Source organism: Sceloporus occidentalis, unplaced genomic scaffold (genome assembly GCF_023333645.1).
Source record: "Sceloporus occidentalis isolate IW3139 unplaced genomic scaffold, rSceOcc1.0.p SCAF_113, whole genome shotgun sequence".
Classification (NCBI taxonomy): Eukaryota; Metazoa; Chordata; class Lepidosauria; order Squamata; family Phrynosomatidae; genus Sceloporus; species Sceloporus occidentalis.
The window spans coordinates 1,266,827-1,282,596 of NW_028317093.1; positions in this window are offsets into that span (position 1 = coordinate 1,266,827).

Consider the following 15,770-nt stretch of genomic DNA (forward strand, 5'->3'; position numbering starts at 1 on the left):
AGTTTAGCAACTCAGCTTTTTTCAATGTAATTTCGTGAGAGCAGAAACTGAGAATACTGTAAGATATTAAAAGTTGAAAATCATCTCAAGTTAACCTTTTGCCATGACTAGGAGATGGTTTCTACCTTCGTTAGGTCACAAATCAGTTAAAGCAGCTACAGAAGTGCAGCTACTGCTTTATGGATTTGTAGGAGTGTTGATCCACCGCAGTTATTGAACTGCAACAAATATGTTCCGACATTCATCATTTTTGGGATGTCTGCTGCTTTCTAAATGCTATTTGTATGATTTTCTCTGTGATGGGTTAGAGAGCTGGGGGAAGCTCTATAATCAAAATGCATCTCGAAGGGAAGGAAGCCTGTTCCTCACATGGAGCAAATTGCTTTTTGCCTGTTCCATCACACACTTCAGCTGTCATAGTAACTAAGCACATTGGGATATGACTTATTGTCTACTGCAGAGTGCTTGACTACGATCCCATCCATGATCTGGCGCCAACCAGTTGCATCTGGGTTCAAACCTAAACCAAACCGCTAGAGCAGAAAGTGTTGGGAGCATGTGAGCACAAGCAATAGAACGTATTGTCAGAAAGCCACCACCAGGAAACAAGGAATCAACTGGACATTCCATAATTTGTCTTGAATGAAAACACCTAGCAAACTAGGACAAGCCTTATCATGGACAGTGGTGTTGGTTATAGCACTATTATGATTTCTGGGCTGGAGTTAGATTAATACGGTATAATATGCAGTTTTAGTATTATATTTAAATAAAACAATAAATATAATATAGTATTGACATCCAGGTTAAATATATGAATACAAAGAGTTTTTTCTGCATCAAAATAACCTTCTTCAAAAGTGGGGTTTAGACTATACAAGCACTTGCCCTAAGAAAAAAAACAGAACAGCAAAAAGAGAAAAGAAAAATAAGAAATTAAAGAAAAACAATTCAGACATATACTCTGGTTAGTAAAGAGATCCCTATAACTCCACTCCTCTTATAATATTATTAGTTGCACATTAATGATTGACAACACAGTATATAATGTATTGTGGTAACCATGTGATTGATATTAGAATTAGAATGGCTTAGCTACTGGCTGGGAATGGTGATACAATTTTCCAGGTTTGACCTGGAATCTGCAGATGAAGGTCGGCTTTCCTGGGTCTCCTGGCCATTTTTTTCTTTCCCCAAGCAGGTGTGTGGTTTTTGGATCTTCGTGTTCCGCCTCTCACATTCTGCCTACTCCTTTTCACTTTTCCCCTAATCTCTCCCAGTTCCTCCCCACTAATGGCTGTCTGGAGCTATTAATGTCCAAACCTAGGAAGTAGGAACTTTAGGGCTCCAGCTACCCAGAGCACCCCCTTGTGGGATGTGGCTAGGAAGTCACGCAGGTGCCAGTGGGTGGTCCTGCTGATGACGGCGGGGCAGTCCTGCTGACATTATTGGGTGTTCCCAGTGACATCGAGGCATACGCTGCTGTTTATGGGGGAAATGGGCAGGAGCGGGGCATGTCAGGTATATTAATGTGGTTAGCCCCACCACTATCTGTTGCTATACCTGGCCATTCACAAAGACACAACAGAAGAAGGAGACCTCAAGGGAGTATACTTTGGGAAGTTCCCAGATATTCAACAAAATAATGGCTGGTTTCAGCTTTAAACTCTATTTACTATAAAGGAAACAAAAGGGTTTGTTCACTAAAAAGCATGTTATTTCCATTATCACAAATTCAGATTACTCGAGTGAAAAGGACTCAGTTAATGTTAAATATTTTACATTTGTTTGCTACCAAGAACTGTTCAATATAGCAAAGTTGATCAAAGTAATGTTAGAACTTGGATTTACCACTCATGCGACACTTAAATAAGGAATAGAGGATTTTTTCAGCTTCATAACATGAATATACATTATATATTATACAGATGTTTAAAACTCAAGATCAGTGTGAAAAGTGGAACATTTAGATTCTTTATAACAGAATATAAATGATTTCGGATCACCTAAAAATATTTTAATCTTTCTTCTTTTTTGGTAATTAAAGATGACGCAACAGCTAAAATATTCTTCCCTGAAAGCTTTTACCGCAAAACTCTAAGTTCTGATTTCCTTGTATTCGCTTTTTAGTGGGCAAAAACACATTATAATATAAAAAAAGGTACTAAGCATCCTTCCTGATAAGTTAATTAGCTTCAACTAAGGGATATTATGCTCCATTAGAGAAATACCTTCTTTGACACAGAAGTTTTTAAAGCATTGTTGTTTTCTCTTCTCTCTCCATGGTATGCACAATATTCAGCTAAGATTAGTTCCAGTCTTACAGTGAATTCAGGGTAATGTCGCACACCCCAATACAACAGCTCTGTGCTGCCCATACAAAAGAGTCTAACTTGACTAAGGACCCAGGGTAACAGTCCGAATGAGTTTCCCCAGGGTATTAATGGAAATATACATATGCAAAAAAAAATGGTTTTTCCCATTAGATAATAACTTGACAAACTCAGACTACTGGTTGTCTCTGGTTCTGACTGGTGCCATACCGCCGACAATTCTTAACTGGTAAGGGCATATTGATAACCAGCTTTTGGTTGGTCTACCGGATGTCCTTTTTACTGTGGATGGTACATACAAAAGAAAAAGAAACAAGGCATTCCATTATGAAGCTGCCCGTAAAGTATATAGTGTCCTATAAGATTGTTATGTATTTGTTTTGAGTAAATGTCTGTGGCCAAAGTTAAGATGAATTTCCAGCTTCTACGTATTTAACACGTATATAAGCAGAGGATTGACAAAGTAGTACACATAATTGTTGACAGGCTAAGTGTTCTAGAAAATGTTGGAGAAAGAGACCTTATGCTTCTAAACATTAGTTATTTGATGTTTTTATGTTCTTGTTTTTTTACCCTTTTAAAATATCAGTTAGGATACAGCTTTCATCGTATGTGAAAAATATTTGAATATTTCTAATCTTATTGGACCATTCATGTAACATACTAGCATTCCAGAAAAGACCCTCTAGCATTTATGTCACATGATCAGAAACACATGTTACTAGCACTCTTACATGGACCCAATAAGAGTTATCATAGGGGACAAATACTGTACATTCCCTGTTACAACTGTTGCATAAAATTGTTTGGATTAACCCTTTGGGATTTTGGGTTGCCCTCTGTTTTTGGTTGCCCACCACTAAGGGACTAACAAGTCTAAGAGGCTGTGCTTGATGGAATAACTCAGGGGAATTTAGTGTAAAAAGTAGACGCTACTACCTTGTCCTTGTTTTGCCATTACCCAATTCCCTCACTACTAAGTAACACAAACCCAAGGTTATATTTTCACTCCAGTCGGGCTTTGAGGGAGCCCTGCAGTGCTAGATTATCAATTACACACACTGGTACATACCAAGGGGCCCCACGAGCTCTCTGGGCCCCTGGTGTTCTAATGGATAATCGGGGTCTACTGTATCTGGGGGGCAGGTATTCAGCTCATTACTAGTTATTGCATGCAAGGAGCAGCGGAGACAGGCATCTGACACATACGTTGAAAACCCATTAGGGTCATGCCAGCAGTCTTTCAACAGGAATACATTTTAAATATATGTTCCTACTTCAACGTGGTAGGTGATATTTGTTAACAAATATTGCAAGATGACTACTATAAATTGTTATATATATCTCAGTATAGTTTTGTATTTATAACATATCATAAACACAACTCCTGCACGGAAGATCACTAGGGGGCAGGCAAATGGACAAATGCATAAAAAGGACTCTGCAGAATGGCACCATGCATTTCCAAGGGGGCACAATGTAAAGGTGCATATGATGGCTGGAGTGTCAATTTAACACAGGTCTAACTTTTGTTGTTAGGTATCATTTTGTGGCATTATTAACTAGACAGCATGCATTGATTTTTCACTCTTTGGAGTTCCAATCAATGACACAATGCACGTAACAAACACTTGGAAAAAGGAAGGGGACATACTCTTTGAGTCACATGGTACAGAGCTGAGTACAGAACCGAGTCCTCCATAAAATGCATGGACATCATACGTGAGCCTGCCAGGTGGTGCTTTTATATAAATAGGTCATATCCCTGAACAAATACGGCTGATTCAGTAAAGGTTCATTTGACCACTTCATACTTTTTAAAATATTTAGTTATTGAAACAACCCAGTCTCAAAATCCAGCAAAATGCATCAGATGCAGGGGATTAGCTCTTCTGCCACCACAACAGGGGAAGATCACCCTACTGGGTGATCAGATTACCTGGGACACCACAGCTTAATGGGCCACTTAGAAAGGAGATCTCTGATCTCCCCCACGGCCCATCTACACTATTTCCGCAGCCTCCATAGGATACTGTTCCCATGCGGCACACATGCCATATCCACACCTGGGAACTTCTAGGGGCAGGCTTACTAAGTGCTCCCACTTCTGAGGGAAAGGTTTCACGGGGCAGATCTAGTCGCATGATGGGAATGGGTAGCTATGCAGTGAGTGGCTAGTTACTGATAAGTGTGGGGCACTTGGGAGGGAAAATGGGCTAGGAGTGGATGTGGCTTAATGCTGCTCCCCCTCTCCAGAGAAAGAGCAGAGAGACCTATGCTAAGCAGAGCTTCAGCCAGACACTCCTGGTGAAACTCTTTGGTTTTGGTCATATCAAGTGGTGTATTTTCCTTGGGTGCTGCCCTAAGCCTGACCCAGGACAGCGCCCCCAGCCACCCCTATGTAGTCGGAATCCTGAATGCATTGAAATGTTGGCCTTCAAAAAATTAGTAGGATAGTAGGTATGTAATGAATGTAGAAAGTATGATGGTAACCAACAGTTTTTTTATACATTCTTTTGTTTATATTCCTTTTGAACTGTTTTGCTTGTATTTTTTAAGGTAGAAATTTAATAAATTAAAAAAACAAAGTGATTTAAGACACAACATCGTATCCCACACACTGCGTCTCAAAGGTGTGCAACGGCTTTAAATTCAGCATAGGGAGGCTGTGATTTGCAGGCACAGCATCCATAGTGTAAGTCGGCCCCACGTGCAGTGGGAGATCAGGGGGCTTAGGCTATCAAGCCTCCAGTTTTGTTGCAGGGGAACTGCCGCCTCGTCGGCCTAGGCCTGGATACACCACTGGTTACATTCAATCATATCCTGGCACGCAACACTCAGGAGGCGGCCATGGAGAAGTTGGCTGAGGGTTCTGCCTTAGGTCAGGCCAAGGGCAGTGCCAAAATAGTTTTAAGGTGAGATGCTAATTCTCTAACTCTTTATATTAGAATTATGCACCCCTCTTCATTTTCACTCCCGTGCCTATAAAAAAAAACAACTAACTATACAAATGAGCCGTGTAGTGTGCATATAAACTGGGTCACTGGAAACATGAATACCGAATTATTACCAGTGGACTCATTCACAGTGACCGCCACATAAACACAGGGCTGAATACCACATGTAATTATGAAACCACTAAAAGATACAGATAATTAGGTCCCTCTTAAATAAGGAGCAGTAACCGATGTTGCTGTAAACATTACCAGAGACAAAAACGTCTCCTTCATGACCCAAATTTATGTCTGACCCAAATTTATGTTTGGGACTGTTTCATAAGTAGATAACACATAATCTGCTGTAGAAAAAAATATCGAAAACTGGGTGCAATACGCTAAATAAATGTGATAAATTGAAAGAGCACTGGCATAACAGAAGAGACACACATACTGTGAAGGCAAGACTTGCTGAGAATTTAGTCAAATCCAGTCGCTGTCAATCCTTGCAGCACAAATCTTTTATGTACGTTACGGCTATGTTCTTTAACTTGCGGAGCGTGCGGCTAGGGTGACCACATCAGCCATGATTTCCAGAACACATATTCGTTTTTCATATTGATGACCAGGACAGGTAAAGTGCTGCAGTGTGGGGGATGTATAGACTCATAGAAGGGAGCAATATGTAAAAAATTATATCTGTCCTGGAAAACATGGCTAATGTGGTCACAGCCACATATATCCAGCCCGCGGCCATACAGTTAAGGTAAGTAGCCTAAGTCATCTGCCACCAGCTGACCAGGCATTTGCCCACTTTGCCACATGGCCAGTCCAGGCCTGGATACAATACGGCACTGATGCAAACAAAAATAGCAAAGCCATTCAAATCTTGTTGCATATCCCAGCATGTGTAAAGATAAACTTGTGCGATTCTGAGTTACAGCCTAGACTGTGAGATTAAGACTAAGACCCTGCACCTGTTCTGAGACATAGGGACTAAAGGACACCGTCTTATTGAAAAAAAGGGGACCATGTTTTATGAACTATGTTTTGCATTAAATGTATATTTTGCTATGTTACAAAAAAATCATATAAAATAAAATTGTTTAGAGAAAAACTCAGTTGTGCTTTCTGCTCCTCGTTTAAATTGAGTAATCAGTCTTTTAAATGACCAATTTGTTCACAGTCTACTAACAACATCAGAGGAGAAGGGATAATGAGACTCACTTAGGTCTCATTAATTAAAGAGTGAAACAAAAATTCGGTAATGGTCATTTCCATGCTGAATTGTTATCATCATTTTTGCAAATGGTTGGTGATTTTAATTCTAAGTGGAATCAGCATAATGTGCTAGAGGAAACTTTGTATCAGCAACTTAAATGCTTTGAAACAAATACAATTTTATTCTATTCTCTCCCTATTATTCATTGGGCAGTACAGACATTGAAGAAACATATAATTAAATGAAATATATAAAAATATATATTTTTTTAACCCTATTTACTAATCTCAGTGATATAACTCTTTAATCTTTGATATACATGCAAGATGATTTATTAAAAATAATAATGTTTAGTTTTCCTCTTTTAGTATACAATTTAGCGAGTGATTTTCAAGGTAACTCCTCTGGTAGATGGTCATGGTGGCTATAAGGGCATGAAAGCATATGGGAAATGAAAGTTGTGGTTAATTTATACTTGGTGGTAGGTTGACACACTTATTGGGAATAACATTATCTATTTCTAGTACTGTGTAGCCAAAAATATTTATTAAAAATGTTGTTATTCACTTTTGGTAACCGGGGCGTATGCAGCTGAATATTTTGCCTATAAGTATTATATATTCAGAATCTTGACAAGTCAAAGGAACAGCCTCAAGCTGTTGTTGTGACAAGTATCCTAGACAAAACATTAATTGCACTTTCTAGTATGCTAAATGAATAATTCCTGGCTGATCAGAGGTTATATTTTTTCTTCCTCTGATGGTATGATCACATAAAAACTCAGAAATTCTCAGAAGCATTTTTCAGTTTCTATGGCAACAACCTATCAGTGCTCGATTCTGTGTCACATACCAATTAATTGTTCCAGGCAAAAATGGGGACTATAGAGTAGATTGCCTTCTTTCTTCGCTCTCTAGCACCATATATAGATAAAGTCCCATGCAAAAAAAATCTATATTTTCACCTTATATTATATTACGCATGACTTTTCTTGCTCAAACACCACACTTTATGGTAATGCTAATGCAAGCCTAATTGTACATTTAAGTTCTTTGCTCCATACACCTTAATTTCTTCATTAATCAGGATGGGTGATTAAGATGGAGTCATTCTGTTTGTACTACAAGGCAGTGTGATAAAGAGTCTGGTTGTTTGCCTAGTAGACTAGGCCAAGATAACAGATCAAGAACATATATAAATAACTAATATAAAGCTGTCTGAAAACATTAGATTATGCAAAAACTGTTTAAAATAAGGAAACAGCACAATATTCTTGAAAATGTTTTTTCAATCTGATATTCTAATAATAACAAATGGAGAGGAAGTTCTCTTTTCAAAAAGTCAAAAATGCAATAACATATTACGAGATTTTGCCAGGACAAGACCAAGTGTATGACTTGGCCAACAACTGTATGTGGACAGCTAGCAACTCTGGATGCTCTGTGCCTGCATCAGACACTTTACATCCATAAAAGATTCTATGACAGGAGATGTTATTTGGCATTACAACGATGTCCTTGTAGCCCTGTCTAACATCACTATCCATAAGAGCTTTTCGTTTGAACAAAGCAGTATGACTGTGAAGTTCTGTAGAGTTCAAGTTAAACTGAGTAGAAAGCTGATCTCAGTCTAGTCATCATTCATTAGTTTCTACCTGAATATACTGTATCTTCCTACACAGAAGAGAAAGTGGTCTATTCACTAAAAACCCAGCTCATGAATTCACTAAAGCCTACTTGCAGTAGAACTTACAAAAAAAAATCACACACAACTTGCATATACTCCCCTGAAGGCGATTCAAACAAATTGCAAATTAATTAATCTCGTTCTTGTTTGTGGGTCACAAACTTAGTTTCAACTCCCAAATATTCTCTCTCAGAATTTAGTTATAGCAAATTGTGTGAGCTTCACATTAGGATATACAGGGAGGACTTTGCATGCCCTTGCCTGAAACAAAACATATAAGTCACGGGCAGTCGCATGAACTCACAAACACGTATTGCAACTGGTTGCAGGTAAGGGCATGCAGCCTTAGTAAGTCTGGTCAGTTCATTAAACCCTTAACTCGACTGACCATTCAAAAAGACATGGTCACACTTACAGACCATTACTCTGATATGCTGACAATCTCATTTATGTATACATTCAATCTCACATACTGTCACATGGATTCCGACATTTACACACTAATCCACAAATATATGCATAATTATATTAATTTTATTCTGGTTGGGTAAACATATCAATATCACTATCCTCTTAGAAAGACACACATTGGTGCAAGATGCATTTAAACAGTGCTTCTTGTAACATGGTCCAGGTAAGAATGGAAAAAATATGAAAAAAGACCTATTCTGGATTGAATTACATGATGGACTGAAGCATTCATCAAGTCATTTCTTGTCCCTTCCTTATGTTGTGTGCACCTGGAAGCAAATATTAATTAAGAAAGAAATAAATATTCTGGACTAATGCTAAAATATTCGCCAAGTATTTTTGATCCTTCCTTACATTTTGTGCGGTTTTCTAACAAAAAATCATTCCATAGCTCTACAGATCAGACTTAAGGAAAAAGTGTACTAATAATACAAAATAAATTATTACTATGTGCTCAAGAGATGCTGCTGTGAAATGATCCAATCCATGACTTTTTTACACATAACACACTACTGCCACCTACAGGTTATACACCATATCTTTTTTTGTTGTTGATAAGGAACTAGTTGCAAAAAAAATAACATCATTTGGAAGTTAACGTTTCTTATGCATGTCATGTACCTTCCTGGCCCCAGTAGTTTATTATAAGCTGTTTTAAAGATTTCCGAATCTCTGAATTTCCGAACTTGTATTCAATCTCCATACAAATGAATGCATTCCTGGTTCGAATAACAAAAAAATTCAATTAGAAAGACATCTGCGTACAGATTCTAAATCTTGATACAACTTCTAAATTATAAAGTAGAGTATTTAATACAGCAACGCTATAACTATGTTTTTAATAACAAATGTGTTAGTGTAATAAAGAAATACATTTTTTTATGAAATGTTTTTCTTTTTTTTTTTTTGCATTTGTAGTATGTTTATAATTCTTTTGGGAAAAATACATGTACCTGACATGTGTCCTGGATGTCAAACAGTTTATTTTTCGGAATTTAGCCATAGTTGGTAGGCTAAAACTATTCCAACTGTTTCCATACAAATGTTAAAAAAAGTTTTATTACCAAAATAATAAACCCCGATGTGTAGTGTTTCAGACATTCTCATCTCTTAAAGGGACACTCTAGCCATCATAGACATACTGCTTCTAGCAGCCAATCAGTGGCAAGAATCATCAGACTATGGATGAGGAAGGCAACTGCAGCTGCAGGGCTGAAGTTTCTCAGAGTACTTTTATATGCATTCTTCTCTAGTGAGGATGGTAGGGACAGTAAATTGTCCCTTTAAGTCAGTTTCTGCTCTGTTGTAGACTGCAACATAAGAAGTAATATAAACACGTAAGTTAATATTAATTAAAATGTTATACGTGTTATTAATATATCCTCTGTTTACTTGAGAAAAGGCTTTATGGTTTTTATATTTACTCTATGCACTAAGCTATAAACCACCTACCTCTTGACTCATTAAGGACATTTTGGATGATAATTAGGCTGACTCACACTGTTACCAGAATCCAGAACTATTCACTGGTAGCATTTGTCATACTGTAACGGAGAATTATTTTGGGTGTACTCAAGAGAGAGTAAAATGATTTGAAACCAAATGTGATGTTGTGGTCATACATGATTTACTTTCTTTATTTGCCATTAATTTTACTGTAGGGAGACTTACTATAAGTCAAAAATGAAAAAGTGTAATGCCAGGTTCCAGGCGCAGCAAGCTTTTTAGGAGAAATAAAGTAGACAACTCAGCATGGGTTTATGTCTGCTTCAGCCATTCGGACCTATGTCCACAGGGCCATCCCATCCCTACCATTCAGGTGATAGGCAGCTGCCTACAGTGCAGAACTGGGGGGAAGTATTGCCACTAATTTCTTTTTCTTTATAATAACTTTTGATTATTTTAAGTGATCTGTTTTAACTTCAAATTAGACTTTTTTTTTATTTGTCTTCATTATTTTAATAGTTTTTGACTATTACTGTTTGTAAACTTAAATCTGTCAGTGCCACTAATCATCAGCCAACGGCACATTTTTTTCACTTGTATTTTAATTGTAAGGTTGTGCTGATACTACACACTGACCACACATGTCATCACAATCTTACAGCGTGACAGCCCACTGTAGCACATGACAAAATTGTATTTAAACTACACAGACACTGAAGAAATGTACATATAGGTTGACAATTTCTTCTTTGAGACAGTAGCCTTTGGTTTTAATTTCACGGTTTTAATAGAAAATAAAAGGAAATGCCATATAATGTAAACCTCTAAATAAATACCTATTTAATATTTAAATATTTTATACCCAGAGCAATATAACAGATGTTAAAAAGTCCTAGTGGGGAAAGAACAAATATAATACTCAACAGTCCTGGGTCACATCCTTCAGAAGTATTTAAAATCATAACTCCCTTGGTAGATATATATATTTTTTTATGAACCACAGGGGTAAACAGCATCAGATAAAACATAAAAGTATTTAAACGGTATTGCATTGACTGTATTGAGTTTCTGACTTACTCTTACATCAATTAATATTTTTCCTATGATCGCATTAGATGTAAAGTGATTTGGATGTGGAGATGTGCATCCTTGACTATAAACTATATACTGAGTCCAATATTTCTTATTCTTTCCGATGCTATCTATGCAAGCATTCCTATTTAAATAGATCTCCGAATATATCTGAGCAACAGTTTTAACCCCAATATGTACCAACTGGGCACGATTCTGTATCCTATCATGCAACTACCTTGCCTTTCCTGATCAGCTGCTTTCTAAACTGTTTTATTGTGTTTTATAGCACGTGCAGAAAACTGGAAGAAGAAGGCGGTTTAGAAGAGCACCAAGTCTTAAACCAGGTGGTAAAAATGTCCTTGCAGTGCACTGAAAAATGTTTTTTTTTGTGATCTATTAGTTTGTCATTTTTTTAAGTGATGGATTTAACCTCTCTTTTTTAAAGCTGTGCAGAGTCTGGTCAAGAGTACCTTAGGGTTTTTTTTAGAAAAATTAGAAAGTTCAGAGGTTCCAATAACTATCATTTATTTAGAATACATATTAAGTGTTATCAAAGGAACAGTGGTTGACTATAGTGAATAATAATTATTATTATTTTATTTATATAGCGCCAACAATTTACGCAGCGCTTAATACAATACATAAATTCAAGGGGTATGACAAGAAGAGAATTGACAGACTAAGACAAACCGATACATTAGGTGGAGAGAGCCCTTCTTGCAAGCATACAATCTTAAGAATAATGAATATAATAAATAATAATAATATTAATAATAATAATAATAATAAAGAATAATAATGTCTCAGAATTCATCTTGTGTGAGTCTTCTATGAATATATCTACTATCATTCAAAAGTTTTGAGTCACTTAGCTGTTTTCATGGAAAACAAAGACATTTCTAGGGTTCTCCAATGATTGGTTAGCCTTTTTAAACATAAACATAGATTAGTGAATTCAACATGCCATTGGAACATAGGAGTGATGGGAGTGATTCACCTATAGATATTCCATTAAGAATAATCTGTTTGCAGCTTCAATAGTCATTTACAACATTAACACCGCTTGCTTTGTATTTCTGATCCATTTTCATGTTATTTTAATGGACAAAGTTTGCGTTTCATTCAAAAACAAGGACATTTCTAAGGGACCTCAAACCTTTGAACAGTAGTGTATACAGTATATACAGTATTTATATGTATACTTACATGATAATTAAGATAATTTAATACCATCTCTCATTTATAATTATTATTAAAAATTAAATAAACTAGGCATCCCGATTGAAGACTAAGCAAGTGCTCTGTTCCATAAAGCTTTAATTTAACAATCAATCAGCGAACACTACATCAAGCATCTGATCAGGCTCATGTTTAAATTCGTCAGTAGTATCATTAACTGAGCTTATATAGTACAATTTGTCATTAAATTAAGATAAGTGTAAGATAAGTAGTAGTCATTAAAGCCCAACTGCTGTCCTTGTCAGATGGTTTTGTTACCTTGTCACTTTGTTCTAGTAGTTTTGTAAGGGCTTTTATTTCAGCCCTAGATAAATGAATCTATCTCGTCTCTTTCATACCTCTGGATGCTTTAAAGAGGTTCTGTCACTTTCACAAATGGTACATTTTACAGTTCACTATACCTAATAAAGGTATCTCATGGTATTTACTGATTAAGATAAGCAATTTACTTAAATTAGAAGCCCACGTAGGAGCAGTGATCTTAACTTCCGGTTCTCAGATTCGTGATTTGCTTGATCCCCATAAATATTCCTTCCCTTATTGTGAAAGCTAGCTGCTAAAAGTTGTTTAGGTTAAACATCCTTTTCAGTTTCTTTTTTGCTCTCTTGTAACAGTCTCTATTACATTGTAAATGAAGGTATGTGACAATACCATATAAAAATTAAAATAATATAAAAAGGTTCCATATCACATATGCTTCTGTAACGGTAAATTACTCAATGCTCAGTAATGAACTCTGTTAATTGATTGATTCTATGCACATACAAGAAATATTTGACTGTGAAATTTGGACTTTGGAAGACTAAAATAGTAAGTAATAATAAGACAATGACATGTAGCATCCTCAGGGGCCTACCTAAAGTATTTGGCACCCAGGACAGCTCCTATATGTGGCACCCCCCACATAAAAATGAATGCTGGCCACAATATTTATTTCACAAATTTGTAAACTGTATGTCAACTGGAAAAAACTAGAAATCTGAAAAAATAAATTAACTTATAAATACATTAAATAAGTTTAAATAAATAACATTTACTGAACGCATGTCGTACAGCATAGATCCTATTACTGTATACTGAGCAGATACTGATGGTGGTACAGCGTAACTCCCATCACTATACACTGAGCCAGACATTGACAGTAGTGCAGCATAACCCCTATCACTATACACTAAGCCCGACAATGACATGGTAGGCCTCTGGCCCTAAAACAGCCTGCCTGTGCCTCCTCAGCAGTCTGTCTGTTACACCTCTTCCCCAGAAACAGCCTGCTTATGCCTCCTCTGCCCCTTAACAGCCTGACTGTGACAACTATGCCCCTTAAGCAACTTGCCTGTGCCACCTCTGCCCCACTAAACAGCTTGCCTGTCCCATTTCTGCCCCTAAACACTCACTCACTTCATTCATTCACCCATTCACTCTCCCGCACCCCCTTACCTCTCTTGTAGATTTCACTGGTCCGGGGGCCGGCCTGATTAATCCGGCGCTGGTTGGATATGAGTTCTTAGTATATATATCATAAGGACTTATATGGCAGAAAGGTTAATAATATGTGGAAACGGTCAATAGAAAGTGTGTGCATTTTCTCTGCAAGTCGAGGAAAAGATAGTTTTTAAGTTATTTTTGTTTAGGAGGCAGTTATGAGATACAGCTGGAAGTCAAATGTGCAAACATTCATTCTCCATCGCCACCCTTGGGAGTAGGAAAGTTGTTAATGTGACATTGAACATGATCACCCCAGGGCAGTGTAGCAGCATGGCTGTTTGTCATTCCCCCTGGCCAAGAGGAAAAACATGAATGTTTACGGTGGCCCTTGCTGAAACTTAATATACCCCCTCATTCTACGTTCATACAATCTTTTTGTGTAATACTTAAAATATATTTCAAAGGTTATTTCAGGTGCAAAGTACTCAATTTGAGTGCCCTAATACTGTTTATGATATAAAAAAATGAAATTTTAATGTTTTTCTATAAGTTACTATACATTGTTACAAGGCAAAAAGCAGTAGAAATATTGCAATCGTATTGTTGACAGCATAAAGAATAAGCAAGCATTAATGTTAGCAAGTATTAAACCACACTATCTCATTGAATATCTCATTGGATTCTGTCACAGGTTCATGCTATACATATGAGTAAACACATATATAATAGACAACAGAGAAGAAGAAAAACAAAGAAACTATAATAAAGAAACATACTCTATAAAGTGAACTGAAGCTGCCTGGGCAACCACCCTTTGCCAGACTTTGTCTTTGTTTCTTTTCCGTTTTGACTTATATGTGTCCAGTTGCCCTTCACTTCTACAGTTGTGACTTGATCTGTCTGCCATAGGAACCAGATCTTCATGCACTATACAGTATGACCAAAGGTATGTGGACATTGCTCCTAATTAATGAGTTTAGTTACACCATTTTGCAGATATATAAAACCATGCACACAGACAAACATTGGCAGAAGAATGGATCATACAGAGAGCTCAGTGACTTTAAATGTGGTACTACCATAGGATGCTACCTTTGCCACGAGTCAGTTTGTGAAATGTATTCTATGTTAGATCTTCCCTGGAAGTGGAAGCATCTAGGAGTAACAGCAGTTCAGCCAGGAAGAGTTACACTACGCAGTCACAGAGCGGGGCCACAGAGAGCTAAAGCGCATTGTGCTTCAAAGTCTGATGGATGAATCTGGGTTTTGGCAGATGCCCGGAATACAAAAAAAAGACATTTATTGGTGTATAAGTTAAAATCTGTTCTAATGTCTAAGTGTTTTACATGAAAGATCAATAATATATGTTGCAATCACTGCACATATACAGGTATGGAGATTGTTGTAGAAAGTCAAGTTTCTTTGTTTTCTCTGGAAGATGAATAAGGTATGTGTGTTAGAGAGAGCTGTATAAACGTTGGACTCCTGGCGTGTGTGTGCAGAAGATTATTGATGGTCCTCGAATAGACAGCAAAAAGCCTCTCCCCCCCAGTCCCCACCCCTTAAAATAAAACTGCCCCTGACTGGTCATCTGCATACCTAGGAACTTTCCGGCTCTGGCTACCCAGAGCCCCCCTTGCAGGATGTGGGTAGGAGGTCCCACTGCCGCTGGTATGTCATGGGGCACGAAGGAGGAAGTGGGCAGGGTGTGGGGTGACCTGGACTTTTTTCTTATTGACCCGGAGAAGTGGTGCTTCACCCTGAGTTTCCGGGCGAAACTTGTACGGTTCCTAGGTATGGCCATACAACATATAGGAGGGCATGTTAATGTTTCCCCCATGCGCACCACATGCATGATGTCACCACAGCTGGTAATGACCCTCCTATGAGCTATCATTAATTGCTATGTCCTGCTTATCCATTGGACAGCGTTACTAG